This window comes from Spermophilus citellus (assembly GCF_964194105.1).
Source record: "Spermophilus citellus genome assembly, chromosome: 17".
Taxonomy (NCBI): domain Eukaryota; kingdom Metazoa; phylum Chordata; class Mammalia; order Rodentia; family Sciuridae; genus Spermophilus; species Spermophilus citellus.
In genome coordinates, this window is record NC_138199.1 from 37,220,441 (window position 1) to 37,238,886 (window position 18,446).

The 18,446-nt window shown below is 48.9% G+C and overlaps 1 protein-coding gene across 1 annotated transcript in view; it reads right to left on the bottom strand.

The window, feature by feature from the left end:
• LOC308636116 (protein SLFN14-like) overlaps window positions 1–18,446 on the bottom strand; it is a gene marked incomplete at both ends in the record, with an annotated part of 462,924 nt that overhangs the window by 294,831 nt on the left and 149,647 nt on the right. The gene's annotated exons all lie outside the window — the stretch shown is intronic.

The window sequence follows — 18,446 nt, forward strand, 5'->3', positions numbered from 1 at the left end:
ATTCCTCCCTCATGAAATAAATAGTGTCAAAATGGCCACACTACCAAAAGCCTTATACAGATTTAATGTGATTCCAATTAAAATCCCAATAACATTCCTCATAGAAATAGGAAAAAGTAATCATGAAATTCATTTGGAAAAATAGACACAGAGAAATCCTTATTGACAAAGCAATCCTTAGCAAGAAGAGTGAAGTAGGAGATATCACAATAGCAAACCTTAAACTATACTACAGATCTGTAGTAACAAAAACGGCATGCTATTGGCACCAAAACAGACATGTAGAAAAATGGTATAAAATAGAAGACACAGAGAAAACCCCACATAAATGTAGTTATCTCATTCTTGACAAAGGTGCCGAAAACATACATTAGCTAAACGATATTCTCTTCAACAAATGGTGCTGGGGAAAGTGTAAATCCATATGTAGCAGACTGAAATTAAACCACGACCTCTCACCTTGCACAAAACTCAAAGTAGATCAAGGACCTAGGAATTAGACCAGAGACCCTGTACTTAATAGAAGGAAAAGCAGGCCCAAATCTTCATGTTGGATTGGGTCTTGACTTCCTTAACAAGACTCGTAAAGAGCAAGAAATAAAATAAAGAATTAATAATGGGATGGATTCAAACTTAAAAGCTTCTTCTCAGCAAAGGAAACAATAATATGAAGAGAGAGCTCACAGAGTGGGAGAACATCTTTACTACACGCACATTAGATAAAACACTAATTTCCAGGATATATAAAAAACTCAAAAACTTCAACACCCAAAGAATAAATAACCCAATCAATAAATGGGCTAAGGAAATGAACAGACACTTCACAGAAGAAGATATACAGTCGATCAACAAATATATGAAAATATGTTCAACTTCACCAGAAATTAGAGAAATGCAAATCAAAACTACTCTAAGACCATCTTACTCCAGCCAGAATGGCAGTTAACAAGAGTACAAGCAACAATAAGTGTTGGTGAGGATGTGGGGGGAAAAGGTATACTCATACATTGCTAGTGGCATTGCAAATTGGTGCAACCACTCTGGAAAGCAGTATGGAGCTTCCTCAAAAAACATGCAATGGAACCTCCATTTGACCCAGCAATTCCACTCCACAGTCTATACCCAAAAGACTTAAAATCGGCATACTAGAGTGATGCAGCCACATCGATGTTTATAGCAGCTCAAGTCACAGTAGGTAAACTGTGGAATCAACCTAGAAGTCCTTCAAGAGCTAAATTGATAAAGAAAATGTGGTATATGTACACAATGGAATCTTAGCTTTAAAAGAGAATAAAATTATGACACTTGCAGGTAAGTGGATGGAATTGGAGAATATTATGTAAGTGAAATAAGCTAATCCCCCAAAACAAGAGGCTGAATGTTCTCCCTGATAAGTAGATGCCGATCCATAATGGAGGGGGCAAGGGAAGAATGGAGGAACTTGGGGCAAAGGGGAAGGATAGGAGGGACGGGAATGGGGTAGGAAAGAGGGTGGAATGAGACGGATATCATTTCCCTAGGTACGTGCAGGACTGCACATATGGTGCAGCTCTACCTCGTGTTCTACCAGAGAAATGAAAAGCTGTGCTCCATTTCTGTACAATGAACCAAAGTCAATTCTGCTGTTATGTACAACTAATTAGAGCTAATTAATTAATTTTTTTAAGTACATTTCTGTGTCTAAGGGCGGCAGAAGACCAAGACCAAGGCTTCACGTCTTGGGGTTCCCTCTGCCATCTCTGCCCTCCACCCTTGTCCCGCCCCAGGGATGCGCTTTGAGGGGGAGGATTTGTAGCCCCACCCCCCACTGCCTCTGCTCTCAGTGGCCACAGCCCAGGGGAGATGTGGCTGGGGAGGGTGGGTGTCCTCTCCAAAGGCTGCCTCCGCTGGCAGCGGGCCTACCCTCCCGCAGAGGCCGCAACCCAGGGAGGGGCAGGGCGAACCCGGGGTGGGGCGAGCAGCCGCCCGGTGGGCTCAGGGCGGGTGCCAGGCGACGCCTGCGTGGGCACCATAAGGTCCTCAGAGGCTGTGTGGGTACCACCGCCTGCCGCGTCCTGCATCCTGAGCAGACAGGCCCTGCCAGGAGCAAGACGAGTGGCCTGGGACAGCCACAGCACAGGGCATCCCAGCCCCTGTCGCCCTCTGACTCTGAGGCCCGCTACCCCACGCTGTCGCTGTCGCCACAGCCAGGGCTCCACACTGTGGCCACTGGAGTCCCGACCTGGCCACCAGAAATGCTGCCAACACCTCCACTGCACTGGAAGCAGAATCCCGCCACAGCCCCTGGATGAGGATGCTCCTATTTGGACGCCACTTTCCCTGCAGCCACCGATTCAACTGGACTCCACAAAGTGCCTCAGGGCGCCTGGGCTCAATGACCAACGCCCTGCCCGCAGATGGATGCCGCTGGTTGCTGGGAACCTCCAATGTGGAACCCTAATGTGGAACGTTGAGGATGGCTGCTGTTCGCTTAAACCCTGCACCTGGACTCCTCCACAGGTGCGGCCTACACCTCCAGGCTTGGGGAGGGTGTGGGCACCCCATTTTATCTGTGGCCCCTGTTCATCCTGCCAGGGGATTAATTCACTCATTGGCTTTAAGCTCTCATAACAGGATCATTTCCCCTCTAAACCTTCCTGCATTATTGTCTCACCCATGAGCTTTTGGGGGACACCGAGAAACTCAACCATATCACGTCTTCATCAGATAGCTTAGCAAGATCTTCTTCATGACTTGCTGTAGCTTCTACATCAGCACTTGCTGCTTCACCTTGCACTTGTCTTATATGGAGATGGGCCTCTTGCCTCGAACATCATGAACCAAATTCTGGCACCTTCAGACTTCTTCTGGAGCTTTCTCCCTTCTCTTGGCATCAGAAAAATCTAATGTTGTGGCCTTATCTGGATGTGGTTTTGGCTTAAGGCAACGTGGCTTGTTTCATCTGTTCTCCAGACTATGAAAACTTTATCCCTCCCTATCAGCTGTTTTGCTTTCTTATCATTCACATATGCCCTGGAGCAGCACTTTCATTTTCTTTATGAACATTTCCCTTGCATTCTCTTTGGGACTAACTATTCAAGAGGCACAGCTTTTTCTTTTCTTTTCTTTTCTTTTCTTTCTTTCTTTTTTTAATAGTTTTAGATCAACAGCATACCTTTCTTAGTTTTTTTTTTTTTTTTTTTTTTTTTTGTTCTAGGGATTGAACTCAGTGCCTCATACATTCTAGGCAAGCACTCTGCCACTGAGCTACAACCCAGCCCAAGGCACAGCTTTCTATTTGGAATGCAAAACATGGGACTCTTCCTTTTATTTCAACTGTTCAGTCCATTACAGACTGATTATCTGGTCTAACTTCAATATTGTTTCTTAGGGAATAAGAAGAAAGTGAGACATGATCTGTGGAGCAATAAGAAGACACATATTAAGTTTGCTGTCTTATATGAACAGGGTTTGTAGTGTCGCATGACATCTAACCTAGTTAACGTCACAGAACACAGTAGGGCATAAAATGCTCTGAACTCCTCACCACCCTTTAGGCAGTCATCTCTGCTCCATGCACAGGGGACTCTATCTCACCTCCTCTAAGATGGCCTGTGTGTGTCCTCCCCACAGGACCCATGTGCTCTAAGGGGGCTCCATCTTCAGCTAATCAGTGCTGGGGGTGGCACAGCCTGGTGAATGGATGGAGCACTATTGTGTCAACATAAATGTTTGTTACTAAAATACTTACAATGCCATCCCAGACATTTAAAAAAACCACCATCACAAAAAATAAAATAGACAGTTTTAGTGGGAGGAGGAGGATCGCTGTGGTGGGGCATCTGGCACAATGCGCAGGTGCTCACATGTGAGAGGTGCCCTCAAGGACTTTAGAACTAGGGCAGCGAGTAAACAATCTAGGAGAAGTGGAGGCTTCTGGTCTAATCGTTTCTTGACCCCCTGCCTCTGGCATTTGTGTGTGTGTGTGTAAATTTTATGTAGATGCCCGGGAAGGTGGCTGACTTTGAAAGAATGGGATGGCAGCTTGGCTCACCACCTATGCCAACTGGAAGATAATGTTGTAAAGGGCCTCTCCTTCAGCTGGAACCTCCCAAGGCCCCCTGCATGGGGGCTTCCCAGAGAGTGTCCAAGCAGGTCACAAGCAGCAGAGCAAAGGGGGCAAAACTGTGAGGCACATGTGTGGGTAGGGGTCTCCCCTTCACTTGCTGTCCAGTCTCTATACAAAGAAGCATGGGCAATCCAGGCTGGGATTGGCTGTGCTGGAGAGGGATTTTCAAATGGCCTGGCTCTGAGGCTCCAGCCACGCCTCTCTTCCTTGGGTACCCAGAACCCCACCACAGCTTGCTTTGTTCCTTCTACAGAGTAAGCCCCAGACCTCTGTCCTCTGCTGGGAAACAACAGAGTAGACCCTGAGGTCTGCCCAGCCATCCTCTACAGCAGCCCCCCAAGTGACCACTCTCGAGACAGGAGCCCTCCCTCTTGGCCCAAAGACCACTCACTTCTTGTCTTGAAGGTACTCCTCTCCTCAACATATGGCTGGAGGCGTCCATACCTAGAGAAGACCAGGAGGCTGTGACCTCTAATATCCTGTGTCCCTCATCTGTCGAGATGCCTGGTGGACTTGACTAAATTACTGACAATAAAAGGAGCTAAGGAGGGCTGGGAGAGTTTATCTGCACTGATTCCTAAATGATAGGCCAGTGCCTGCCAAAGGTAGGTGCTTCATATATATTTGAGCCATAAATGAACCCAACCACCTGCTGCCTGGCTACCTCAGGGCCAGGACCCTCTCAGTTGACTCCAGGGGTCCCTGTTCTGTCTACATGCAGGTTGGAACCCTCCCAGATGCAACCCACAGACTCCTTCCCAAATGTGGAAACTGCTTTTCCTGAGGCCTCAGAAGAGTGAGGTCTGAGGCAGAGAACTTCCTCTCAGGGAGGGGACAGGCCCCCAGGGGAAGGCCAGAGCCATCGCCAGCCTGTATCCCAGGACCACTCTGAGGCAAACACTCCTAGGGCTCAGCCTACTTGGATTTCTAAACACCCAGGCAGAGTTCTCCTCTGAAAAACCCTACTTTCCACAGAGCTGACGGAGGTTCAGAGTGATGCCCAGCATTCCCAACACCAGGCCAGGAGATGGCCATGGGCCAGGGCTTGGAGGTGATACACACCTTTTACACAGCAGCTCCAGAGCCTTCTGGGTACTGGCCAAATCTTAGTACAAATACAAAACCCCATGGACATAGGGGGTGTTCCCCTGCTGCAGTGCAGACACCAGGCCATCCTTGAGCACCCGGAGAAGTGCTGTGAGGGTTTCCACAAGACAGGACACATCCACTGATGAACCTTGGTCATCTTCTCCCTAGGATGGGCAATCAAAGAGGGACAGTACAACAGGAAAACGGTAGCCATTTGCAAAAGAAATCACTGCCATACACTCAAAACAAAATATTTTCCGTCCATCTCACACACACACACACACACACACACACACACACACACACACACATTCACACACACATTCACACACACACACGAACCTGGTGAGATCTGGCACTTTTGAAAGGGGAAACTGAATGTGGGTCAAACTATGGACACCTGTGGTGCCCTGTCCTGTCTCACTTCTGGTCTCCTTGGGGAAAATTGCCAGAGTCGTTGGGACACAGCGCTGACCCAGCACCTCCACACTCAGGAAAAGCCCTGAGGCTTAAGCACCCACAGATCTGTAGACAACAAGAACTCATGGCTCTGGGCTTGCTGTCTCAACACCAGTGGGCAGACTGGGACTGTTTGTGGACTGTGGGTGCCTAGCTACCAGGGTTCCAAGTTCTGTGAGTTCCATGGCCAAGGAAGTGAGGTCACTGTCTCAGGAAGTCCTTTCCTGAGTCCCTTTCTCACACAAGATGGTTCCAATGGCCCACTAGGCTGCAGTCTTCCCATGACATAGGCACAGGTGGACCCAGTTACACCAACACACCCTGGATCAGGCCCTCACACAGGCCCGGGTGTAGCCAGCTCCCTTGGTTTGGGGAGACAGAGCTTGGTTGAGACCCTTCCCCTTCTGGTGGGTATGTGTGTGGCCCTGAGGAAGTCATTGTGCCTTGCAGGGCCTCCATAGCTTCTCAACATGTTCCCCAGGGGTCATTCTAACATCGGCTTTAGAGGTTGTCATGCATCTCTAATGCACAAACATACAGAGTACATGACATAGGAAGGTAAGGGACAAAGGATGACTACCATGACCTGAGTCCCACAGTGACAGAGGGAAAGTCACCTCCTCTCTTGGCCATGGTCCCCACTCTCATCACTGGAGGGTTATTTTCAGAGATAGCCTCCCCTTTGCCATAGAATTCTAATTCCTGGGAGAAATCAAATTGCCCCAATGTCTCTTCTGATCGTATGATGGGGTACACTACAGGGGATTTCAAACACCACAGCATCCTGTGCCCAAAGCCTGTAGCTCCCTCCTCTCTCAGGGGATCCAGATCAGCATCTGGTTTCTAAGAAACAGAAATCAACAAGCCTCGTGGGTGATCACTTCCAAGTTTGAGTCACGGGAAGTCTTAGTCTGGCTCCACAGGCCCACAGCAGAGGGCACTGCTGAAATTCCAGAGGTTTGTGAGGAAAGTTGGTGGGGCAGCAGGCAGAGACCCAAGGACCCCATGAAATGGCAAGGAGCTGGCATTTCTGGGCCTCCGTTTCTACACACCTCCCATAGGTGAAAATGCTTGGGCTAAAAAATTCACTGATGCACAAAACATATAAGAAGCAAGGATGGTGTGGAGTGGCCAAGAATTTGTTCCATAGCATGGCCATGACCACAGGAACGGACTTGTCTTTCTCCATGTCTTTAGGGAAAGGCGAAGCCACTTCCTTTTGTTTTGTGTGCAGTTTAAAGCAACAGTTTCCTCCTATTCTTCCAACTAAACTTTGGAGGCAAGATCCCAGTAGTATGAACAAGAAGCATCTCAGAGGCAATAGTACTCAATAGTTGAGACTACTGGAGCAGAGAGAAGGACAGACAATTCAGCGTTGAGGTCTGGAAAGGGAATAGGAGACCAGTCCCTGCAGGGGACACTCACTAACCTAATGCATGTTCACTGAGTGCCCTGTGCTCACTTTGATTGGAACATGAGGAGCTGATGTCTTTCCATCTCCTAAGGAACTTCCAGATTTAGCTAGCCATCCCAGGAGACTCAGGACCATCATCCTTGTGCACACAGAGCTAAGTGGCTGCTCATTACCTTCCCACCAAAGGTGAGAGGCAGGTGATGCTAAGTTCTTTGAACTGATACTGAATTTAAAAATATTTTAATTGTATATGATCTCCTGAAAATACCAGTAAAGTCATCAGCTTCAAATTACTGTAAGAAAGAACTAAAGGGGAGAAGATATGTTAAGCAAAGTAAATTATGACAAGAATTCAACTTCCAAATGACCTAAATGCACTTGCAGCTTCTGTGCTACTTCCTGTTGCTTATAATACACAGCAGGTGGGTGAGCTGATGGTGCCTTACAGGCTCCTGGCCTAACAGGAGAGGCTTTCCTCACACCACAGCAGCTTCACCAAGCATCTGGATTTACACAGCTGCAAATTTTGAAAAGTAACACTAAATGATCTCTCTTAAGATAAAGATGTCTGCTGAAAAACAAATATTAAAACTAGATAAAATTCTACTAGAATACAAAAATGTAGAAACTACGATGACATAACAAAATATGTATTAAACTCTAAGCATGTTATCTATTGACCCCCAAACAAATATTCCTATAGCATTTCTAAAAGACATCATCCTTATTCTTCCTTGAATTGCTTCTATCCATCAGAAAGATGTCACGTTCTTAAGGCTGGTTGATTTATTCCCTTCAAATGTGAATCTATCAAATGGAAATGAAATGTCTTAAAATAAAAACCCAAATCTCAAAATTCCACAAAACCATTTATAAGAAGGGAAAATGTCCTCATTCATCCAAATCACAATGCAGCTGAAAAAAAAAAATCCCAATAAAACCAGAAAAAGCCTATGAGAAGGTTTCATAAGAATTGCAATTGGCTATACAATGATATACAGAAACCAGCTTTTAAAACACTTGAAAGTGCTCCTCAGCCACGTCAGAAGCAACTAAGATATTAATTTACCACCTATTAACTCAATTTCCACAAGGAAAAAAAAAAACAACAACATCTTCCTCATGCTAAACAGGATAGATGAAGGAAATGCAGTGTCAAAGAACAGCTCTCTTTGGTCATCAGCTCTGCACTTCCCAGTTCACACTGAGTTTGACTTTCATCTTGCCCACATGGACCAGGACACTTAATTAACACACAGTCAGGGAGCCTGCCCTAGAAGGCTACTACTCCCCAGAGACCAGTACAGTGGCTCCTTTGGCTTTCCTGACACTAACAGGTTATGAGCATCCTTTCTTCTTAAAGAATAGGCTGATGGGGCTGGGGTTTGGGTCACTGGTAGAGTGCTTGCCTAGCATGTGTGAGGCACTGGGCTCAGTTTTCAGCACCACATATAAATAAATAAAATAAAGGTCCATTGACAACTAAAAAGCAGTATTAAAAAAAAGAATAGGCTGGTGAACACAGCGCATCAGCTGTTTCATGTGAGTACTGATACCTGTTAGTTCTTGATCGCTGTCCCATTCCCAGGGTTTCCTGCTATTAAAAGGCAAGCTCACTGGGGAAGCACTGAGGACTCCTATCATAGCCTCCTGCTGAAAACCTCAGTTGAACTCCTGCTTCAATCCTAAACCTGCTGCTTCCCCAAGCACAGTCTATTGCATGATTTTACAAAGAGGGGGAACTGATGGAAATCACTGAGGGGCTGGAACACCTGAAGAAGGTCAGCCTGGCAAGTGACTAGGTCCTCTTCCAGTCTGACCTCTTTGGAACATTAGAAGAAAATGATTTCTAGACAATTCACTTGATAACAAATTTATAGTTTCCTATTTGAAAGCACCACCAACGAAAGCTTTAGTTACCAGTCAAGGTATGCAGTTCATGGGTGTGTGATTATGAGAAGTAACCAAGAAAAGGGCTGTGGCTGAACTCGGACCATAGAGAACCCTTGGTGATCCACAGTGGCATTGGGCAGGGGGAGAGGTAGGGTCAATATGGGTAAATTAAATGTTCAGGACACTATTAAGAAGACTGTTATATTAATTCAAACTATAATCCCCAGCCCTTTACAATAACAAACCATCCATTTAAGATCCACTCTCCCTCCTCCTGGCCATTTCCTAACAAAAGTACTAAGAGGCTCAGATCTGGCCAAAATGAAAGGCCCAGCAGGGCTTGGAGGCACACACCTGTAGTCCAAGCATTGGGGAAGATGGGACAGGAAAATATGGAGTTCAAAACGAGGCTCAGCAAATTAGAGAGGTCTTAAGCAACTTAGCTAGACTCTGTCTCTAAATAAATATATTTTTTTAAAAAAAGTCTGAGGATGTGTCTTAGTGGTTAAGAACCCCCAGGTTCAATATCTGGTATAAAAATAAATAAATGAATGACTCATCAAATTTTCAGTCCTCCAGATGGTTCTGTATTTTCAGCAGTGCCCATCAGGAACCATGGCAATGAGGTTACCTTCTAGAAAGCCAATCACATTATATATCCCCACATCCAATACTGCTCAAAAACCTGCTCCCCTGGTTTGGATTCATCTCAGTGAAATGCCTGACTGTGCCAGCAATGCTCCCGTGAAATGACTGTGAAGCACTTGACAACTACTACCCTCAAGGCAGGCAAGACTGGCATCTGGCACCTTTGGATTCAAAGGCTGGAGAGTCCAGGTTCTGGCAGGGACTGCCCTGGCTTACTCTCCCCTGTGGTTCTTTCCAGGCCTTGGGCATCATGGGTCCAGCTTTGGACCTGCTATGACACCCTAGCTATGGGTGCTTCTAATTTTAGTGCCATCTCCAAAGTAATCCCAAGCAGAAACCCATCAGATCAACGCAGGGGACCAACACCATCCCCAGAAAAGCCACCTGCACTTGAAAGTCCATGCTGTGGCATCACTGGCTTCTAGGACTGCAGACCTCCCTCCAGATGTGATACTGGCCTTTGGAGCACTGAGAATCTGCTCCAAAAGAAGAGGGACTCCAAGCACCACACAGCAAGCCTGGAGCATGAAAACCTGCAGCACCTCTAACCAGAGCACCTCCAGTGACCAAGGGACAAAAGACAAGCAGCAAACATGAGCAGCGAGTCACCGGTGCCCCTCCCTTTAGTGCTTGACACAAAGGCCATCCAAGCAGAAATCCCCAACTTCAACGCAGGGGCCAGCAACACCTCAGAAAGACCAACTTGCATGTCTATGCCCTTGGCAGTGTCCTCAGTGGAACCTGGGAGCAGAGATCCTGGGAGCAGCCTGTGGGTAATGAGCCTCTCCTTTCTAAGAGGAGGGACCCTCGAGCCCCAGACAGACCTATGAGGCAAGCTTGGGCCTGACTCTCTGTGGCCCCCATCACCAGAGTATTTCCATGGTGACCAAGTTACACAGGACAAACAGCAACCATGTTCTTTGAGCCACCTAGGCCTCTCCTTTCAGTGCCATCCCCAAAGGGCCCACCCAAGCAGAAATGTACAAGTTCGCCTCTGGGCACCAGCACCACCATGAGCAAGGCTGCGTCTAGGTGCACATCTGTGCTGGCCTCTCACTCTGGCAGCTCTGCTGGACCAGCCACCAGACCATCCTCTTCCAGGGCAGGACCCACTCCTGTGGGGTCCAAGAGAAAACTCTTTTGCTAAGATAACATCCACCTTCTCCCACATGGGACCTGGTGGCAGCCTATTTAGATGCACAGCACAGGTCTCACACTGACCTCTGTGATCCTGGGGCAAAGTGGAGGCTCAGAGACAGGATGTCCCCTTCCCTCCCACTCCCTGGCAGCTTTGCCCTCAGAGTTGGGGAGCAGGAGGCTCTCATTTTACTTGGCTCCCTGCTCAGGTCCTCACTACCACAGAGGCCCTGGCCTGCTCTCTTTGGTTTCCTTGTTATTTGAGCACCTTGGAGTTCTCTGTCCTTAGGCCATTTGCTTGGATGGGGAAATTTGAAATTGACCTGTGGTCCAGATAATGAGAAGGGATATGCGGTGCACAGAGGAACCACAATGTTTGGAAGGTCTCCTTCGTAATTTGTAAGTATGGGGAATATTAAGCCCAGACTACTCACTGGAAAGAATTTTCAGGGAGTGCTGTGCTTGTAGCTATAAATCTGAGACCAAGAAAAAATTAATTTCCCACTCTAACAGAGCATGGCCTCTGTATGGGCCAGAATCAAGAGAAAAATGGCCTTTAAGGAGGTCACTGAATTATTACAGTCTTATGCAAATAGAATTGTTCTGGCAAAGACCAGGAAAATGGGATGAAATACATAATTTTTCTATTCTACATAAATAAGCCTGTTCTAGACTCCTGGTGGGAAGACCTCCAGCCCTGAAACGCGAGGCCTCTGCCACCTGGTGGGGGAGAGTGGAGAGCCACAGGGTGGGGTGGGTGAGCTGAGCCAGTGAGGTGCATGGGCTGCAGTCCTTCAGGGACCCTGAATGGACCTTCACAAGAGAATCACAGAGGACAGGGTGGCTGAATCAGGAAGGCTGGAGGCATTTTTGGGTGACTTAAAAATAAATCTCACTTTGGGGAAGTGGGGCAAAGAGGAGGTGAGTCAGATGCCCCTGGGCTACCACTGGACAAAGGGGAGTGAGCAGAGGAAGGGTGTGCCACTCTGCCTGCCTCAAGGACACCTGGGGTGATGGAGCTCAGGGCAGAGGCCTTCACAGGCCCACATTCCCAGCTACCTAGACCACTGGACCCTGAACCCAGATTCCTGAAGGTGACAGGAGCCAGGGGCTCACCTCCTGCCAGGTACCATTCTGCATGTTCCAGCTGATACCAGCAACTCAGGTTTCAAGCTCCAACCAGGTCATCACCCACTTATAGAAGCTTCCTAGACTTTTTATACCCCAAGTGGGGACCATGTGGTGCCCCATCCACGTTCTACTAACACCTCTTCTTGTTACTTGTCACAAGAGCCCAAACTGTCATTCAGTTGCTCAGTGTCTCTCCAGTGTCTCCTGCATGCCAAGTGAGATGGAAAGACATAAACTAATCCATGTGAAGGAATAGACAGTGGCAACCTGAGGCCAGTTCTCTACAGCAAAGATCCTTGGTCCTCTGAGAACAAATGACCCAAAACCAGGCCTGACAGGGTAGTAGAGAGTGCAGGGAGGGCTTTGTGGAGGTGGTGATGGCCCAAGGTCTGAAATAGAAGTAGGAATTACTTCTCTGGGCCTCAATTTCTCCAGCTCTAAAGCAGGGAGATCCTGTGTGTCACCCACCACTGCCCCTACAGAGCCGACCTGAAGTTCAAGTTAAGTCAGATGTGGGGACAAGGTGCAGGGAAAAGAGCTACATGGAAATGGCCAGCAGCTTTGAGCTTTTTGACTTGTTATGGGTGAGGCAGGGAGGAGGTGAGAGCTGGGAGGGGTGGAATAGGGCCAGTGGAGGTGGTGAGAAGGGAGGATTTGGGGAAGTTCAAGGCACAGACTCAAAGACAGTTGGAGGATGGAGCTGGGAGGGGTGGTGTCTCCCTGCCAGACCTGGCTCTTTCCATGGTGTGGCCCAAAATTCTTTTCCTTCTGAATCCCGTCCCCCTCCATCCCTGCACCCCCAGCGGCTCACAGGTCATTCCTTTGCCTGACCCACACACTCCTGCTGCCTGGCCTTGCTCATGCAGCCCCCTCACTTGATCCCCTCCCTCTCCTATTGGTCTCCCCCTCTGGATGGATTCCCCAGCCACACCCATCTCTTCATTCTTCTCTGAGCCCCCCACCCCAACTTGATGGGTCCCCCCCTTCCAAGCTCCCTGCATCAGGCCTCCACTGCAGGGTTATGCACATGAGGCTCTGGAGCCAGATTTCCAGAATTCCAGTCCCAGCTCTTTCAGGCAGGACCTTGGCTAACTCATAATTCATGTCCTTTCCCAGAGCCTCACCTTTACCACCAGGGAAATGGGAGAGATGATTCCCTCTGTAAATATATGCAGCCTGGTTCATGGAGGTATTGATGCTCCCAGGTGGAATTCAGGGTTCCTGTAAGGGGGCGCCTTTTGGCACTTAAAGGAGTGGCCCTCATGGCTCCAAGAACAGAGTTGGGTTTTGTCCCCTGTAAAGTGATCACTATAGGGATGGTCTAGTTAGTGGCGCTGAATATGTCAGAGCCCCAGTTACCCTCTAAGTGCTGTCTCATGCTTCTCTTTCCTTCACTTGGGGAGGAGATGAACAGAACCCCAAAGACAGATATGAGACCCGGGAACTAGTTGGGGCTCCCAGGTTCCTTGATTGCATGGGGACCAACTTACAAGGCGAGGTGGCCTTTCTGAAGATGGTGATGGTTCCCCCCAGGAGAGTTTCAGGGGTTCTGCATGCTCAGGCTTTGGGGGATGGCATGAATTGCACAAACATCAGTGGTTGCTTGCCCTGGTTTGTATTTTCCCTTCCCTCCCTTGGTCCTCATGGTGGTGCTCTGCCTAGGGGCAGGCCCTGGAGCTGTTCTGTCCCAAGCTTGCCCCATGGTGTTCTCTGGTTTTGGGGGTCCCTCTACTTTTTTAGCAGATGCCCATTTCTGCCATGGAAGACGGAAGAACTGAGGACAAATCTGTCCTTCAAGTTGCAATTGAGGCAACTGACACTGGCAGCATTAAGGGGGATGAAACTTGGTTGTCCCATGCTGACTGGGGCTGCCTGTTCTTGGGACAAACACTGATCCCAGGCCCTGGCTTCTGAGTAGCAGCTGCAGAGGCTGATGGAGTGGTTGCTGCAGTGGCCCTTGCAGCCTGGCTGCCAGCAGAATGTGTACAGGTGCTGGCATGGCCCCCATGGTGGGATTTCTATGTCTGTCAGCACCAAGGGCTGAGTGACTTGGGCTGCTCCAGGCTGGGGGGCCTGCTATGATGGTGGGAATGGAGCTACCCCTGGACCTGGAGCTCCCAGGTGTCCAAACTACTGACAGCTGGCAGGCGGGGGTGGGGGCCTCTGGGCTTCCTCCTGTCAGAAACCCCAGGTGGATGGTGGCTCCAGGGGTGAGGGGCTGCTTCCCACAGGGAGCGTGTTTCTGCACCTTTCAAGTTGGCAGACTGAGGAATCAGACCAGAGACTCTTCTTCTAATAGAAGATAAAGTTGGTCCTCATCTTCATCCTTTGGGGGCAGGTCCCAAATTCCTTAATAAGACACCTATAGCACAAGAGTTAAAGCCAGGAATCAACAAATGGGACGAATTCAAACTGAAAAATGTTTTCTCAGCAAGAGAAATAATATGAGAGATGAATAGGGAGCCTACATCCTAGGAACAAATTTTTACCCATCAAACATCAGATAGAGCTCTGATCTCTAGGGTATACAAAGAACTCAAAAAGTTAAACAACAAAAAAGCAGATAAGACAATCAACAAATGGGCCAAGGACTTGGACAGAAACTTCTCTGAAGAGGATATAGAATCAATCAACAAGTACATGAAAAAATGCTCACCATCTCTAGCAGTCAGAGAAATGCAAATTAAAACCACCCTAAGATACCATCTCACTCCAGTCAGAAAGGCAGCCATTATAAAGTCAAACAACAATAAGTGCTGGCTGGAATGGGGGGGGGGGGAGGTACACTCATACATTGCTGATGGGACTGCAAATTGGTGCAGCCAATTTGGAAAGCACTATGGAGATTCCTTGGAAAGCTGGGAATGGAACCACCATTTGACCCAGCTATTCCCCTTCTTAGACTGTACCCAAAAGACCTAAGAAGAGCATACTATAGGGACACAGCCACATCAATGTTTATAGCAGCATAATTCACAATAGCTAGGCTGTGGAACCAACCTAGATGCCCTTCAATAGATGAATGGATTAAAAAATGTGGCATTTATACACAACGAACTATTACTCAGCACTAAAAAATAACAAGATCATGGCATTTGCAGGGAAATGGATGGCAAAGAAAGCCCAGTGTGAGAAGGTGGCTGTAGGCAGAGCGGGACAGCCATTGCCAAGGAAGAAGTGCTTATCCTTGGGGAATACGGGTAGGACACAGAAATGAAAGTTTCCTTTGCTGTCACATCAATAGGGGGACCTCTGAGGCTGCCACCACTTCTGGAACTGGCCTGTCCAGTCACCACTGAGGACCTCAACTGGGAGAAAGAGAAAGCTCCGCAGCACATCAACTGCCTTCTGATGGGTGAGTCCCAGGCCATCTGGGACAGCTGTACCTTGCCCCCCAACCACAGACCATGTGTGGGCCCCCCTACCTGGGGAGGGGCCAAGCCTCTGGCATCAGTGGGCCTCAGCCAGACCTTGCCCTACCACCCCAGCATTGCCTCCCCGCCCAATGTGGGTGGGCGCTGCTCTCTCCTCCTAGAGACACACTCCTACCTCCAAACTTTGTGTCCCCTTCTTCCACAGCCTGCCAACTGCTGCTTGGCCCTTCCTCCCAGGCCCTCTCCCAGCACCTTGGCAGGCTTGGCTCTGCAGCCAGTGGCTCCCATTATGACTTCACAGTCCCCCTTCCCCCACATCTGGGGCCTGCATCTGACTCCAGTAGAAACTTCCTACTCTCTCACCAGGGCCCAAAGCCCAACAGTACTCACAGGACCTCACCTGTAGACAGCTCCAGTCTGCCATCTTTTTTTTAAATTTTTATTTATTTTTTTTAGTCATACATGACAGTAGAATGCAATTTGATATAAAATACATACATGGAATGCACATACATCAATCATATTGTCTATTCTACTCTGTTGCCCTTCCTATCCTCCCTACTCCTTCCCTCCTCTCCCATCCTTTCTCTCTATCCAATCTAATGTGACACACTTTTTTTCTTTTTATCATTACAACATCATATATGTATTTTGTATAACAATGAGGTTCTCCTTCCCTCTTCTGTGCAACTCCCCTTCTTCCTCTTTTTCCCTCCCACCTCTCTTCCCTATTTAGTGGTAGTCTTCTTCTCATGCTCTTCCTCCCTATTCCATTTTGAGTCACCCCCCTTATATCAGAGAAGACATTTGGCATTTGTTTTTTAGGGATTGGCTAACTTCACTTAGCATCATCTGCTCTAATGCCATCCATTTGCCTGAAAATGCCATGATCTTGTTATTTTTAGTGCTGAGTAATATTCCATTGAGTGTACCATTTTCCCCCGGCATGCCAGCACTTATTGTTGTTTGACTTCATAATGGCTGCCATCCCTGGGGATGAAGAGTACCCTGGGGCAGCTTGCTGTTGGGTGGGCCTGGAGCCCTCCTCTCCAGGGCTTGGAGACCTCTAGTGGAGCTCTAGGAGCTCTGATGGCCTTTCTCTTGGAGCAGGAGCTCATACAGAAGTCCCAGGATATCTCAGCTCTGACTTGGGAACTCTGGGTGCGGAGGATTCCCTGCCTGGGCACAAAGGAAGGCAGGCTGCTATGGGCCACCAGGAGCCTAAAGTCCTATTGTGCTCCTCCAGTGATATGGGCTCCCCCTCTAATGTTCTCCATATGCAGGGCCTTCCACTTGCTCGTCCACCCTTGGCCACTGTCTCCAAGGGCACTGAGTACAATCTTCCCTGGGCAGGGCTCTAGGGTATACCATGGTGCTACAAGCTGGCAAGGAGTGGCTCTCTGCTCCTGTGCCATACAAGGCATCTGTTTGCTGAGTGGGTGGTCTAGGCTGCAGGAGTTAGTGAAAGGTGCAGCTGCCAGCATCATCTTCAGGAGACCAGGCATGTGCAGGGGGAGGTAATGTCCGGTCTCCCAGGATCTGGGACCAGCAGCCAGGAGGCACTTTGCTCAACTGCTGAGGTGCAGTTCCAGGATGGCAGCAGGACAACCTGGGAGTTGTACCGCGGGTCTGGCCAGAGTGACCAACCACTGTAGGTAAGGTCAGGGGACTCTGTGACTGGACTTCATATGGGACACTTCTGGCAGGTCTGTGCCTGCCAGGGCCGGGGCAGGGTTGAGGGACAAAGCTTACCCTGGGAAGTTGCCGCAGTCTTGGCTGGGCACAGAATCACGAGCCACCACACAGCTTTGTAGATTCAAACAGCAATACTTTATTCCCGAACTCACACCGGCCTCCACACACGTACTGGGGCAATCCCAGTTCTGCTGCCACCCAATTCACCTACTCCACGAGGCTTTCTTCCCAAAAAATGCTCTCTGAATCTCAGGAGAACTCAAAGGGAGCTCAGGTAGCAGGAATGCCCTATTTCCAGCAGCAATAATCTTCAACCTCCAACTTCCCTAAAACCCTTATCTTAAACCGGGAACGCCCTAAACCCAAGGACCAGGATACTTCCTCAAACCTGGATCAGCTCTAAACCCGGATCCGCCTTGGTCTTTGAGCAAGGTCACCTTACATGCAATGTCAACAGCGAAATCATTAACATGGGGTACGCTAGCAAGGAAATTTTGATGCGTCATTTCTACTTGGTAATGGCCCTCAGCAGGAAGTGCCCATGGCAGCGGTAAGGGTTAGAGAAGACGACGGGATTCAGGGATTCCAGAGCTGAGCACAAATGGTCCTTCTTCTGCTGCCAGTGCGGCTTGAGGCAAAAGGGCAATGTCAGACCCGTGGCCAGGACCCAGCTTTTAAAGGCTGAGTAGATAATGGGAGCACAGTGCAGAAAACCATCAACACAGGGTCGCATCACAAAGGAATGCACGCACATGCAATGTCTGTGTGCGCACCCCGCCCCCCATGCAGGCTGAGCAGCAGACACACCACCAGGCCCCCAGCAGAGATCACCACCAAGACTCTCTTTGCTTCCAGAAGGAGCAGCTCCTCATCCAGGAGCTGTGAGAGCCCTGAGAGGGCCTGAACTCTGAGCAGCCACTGCCGCCTTCACTAAAGACCAGAGCCATCTGCCTCAGCTGCACCCTTCAAACCGACAGCCACAGGGGAAGGCTGGGCGAGGATGCTGTGGTCAGGAGCTGCGGGAGTCTGCAGGCTCAGCAGAGCGCAGGCGCACTGACCACAGAGCTGCTGCCCACCTGTCTGGCTGCAGGGTGCTGACTGAGCACCACCCGCTCAGCTGAGCCTGAGCCAGAATTTCTGCTGAGGAAGAAAAATACGGGCTGGAAGGCAGAGGAATGGGGGGTGGTGAGGGCCCCGATCCTGCATCCCGCAACCCAACCCAGTCTCTGGACTCTCTGACCAGGAAAGTATACCTTGAATAAAACCAGACACAACTCACCTTGTCGTTAATAACTAACACTGTTATTAAAAAGCAGAAAGCAGGGCTGGGGACGTGGCTCAAGCGGTAGTGCGCTTGCCTGGCATGCGTGCGGCCCGGGTTCGATCCTCAGCAGCACATACTGAAAGGTTAATAAAATAGGTACTTGTCACTCCGTTTCTCTATATACTTAACAAAACACTGTTTGCTAATCTTGTTCCCAGGATGAGCTGTCCCCAA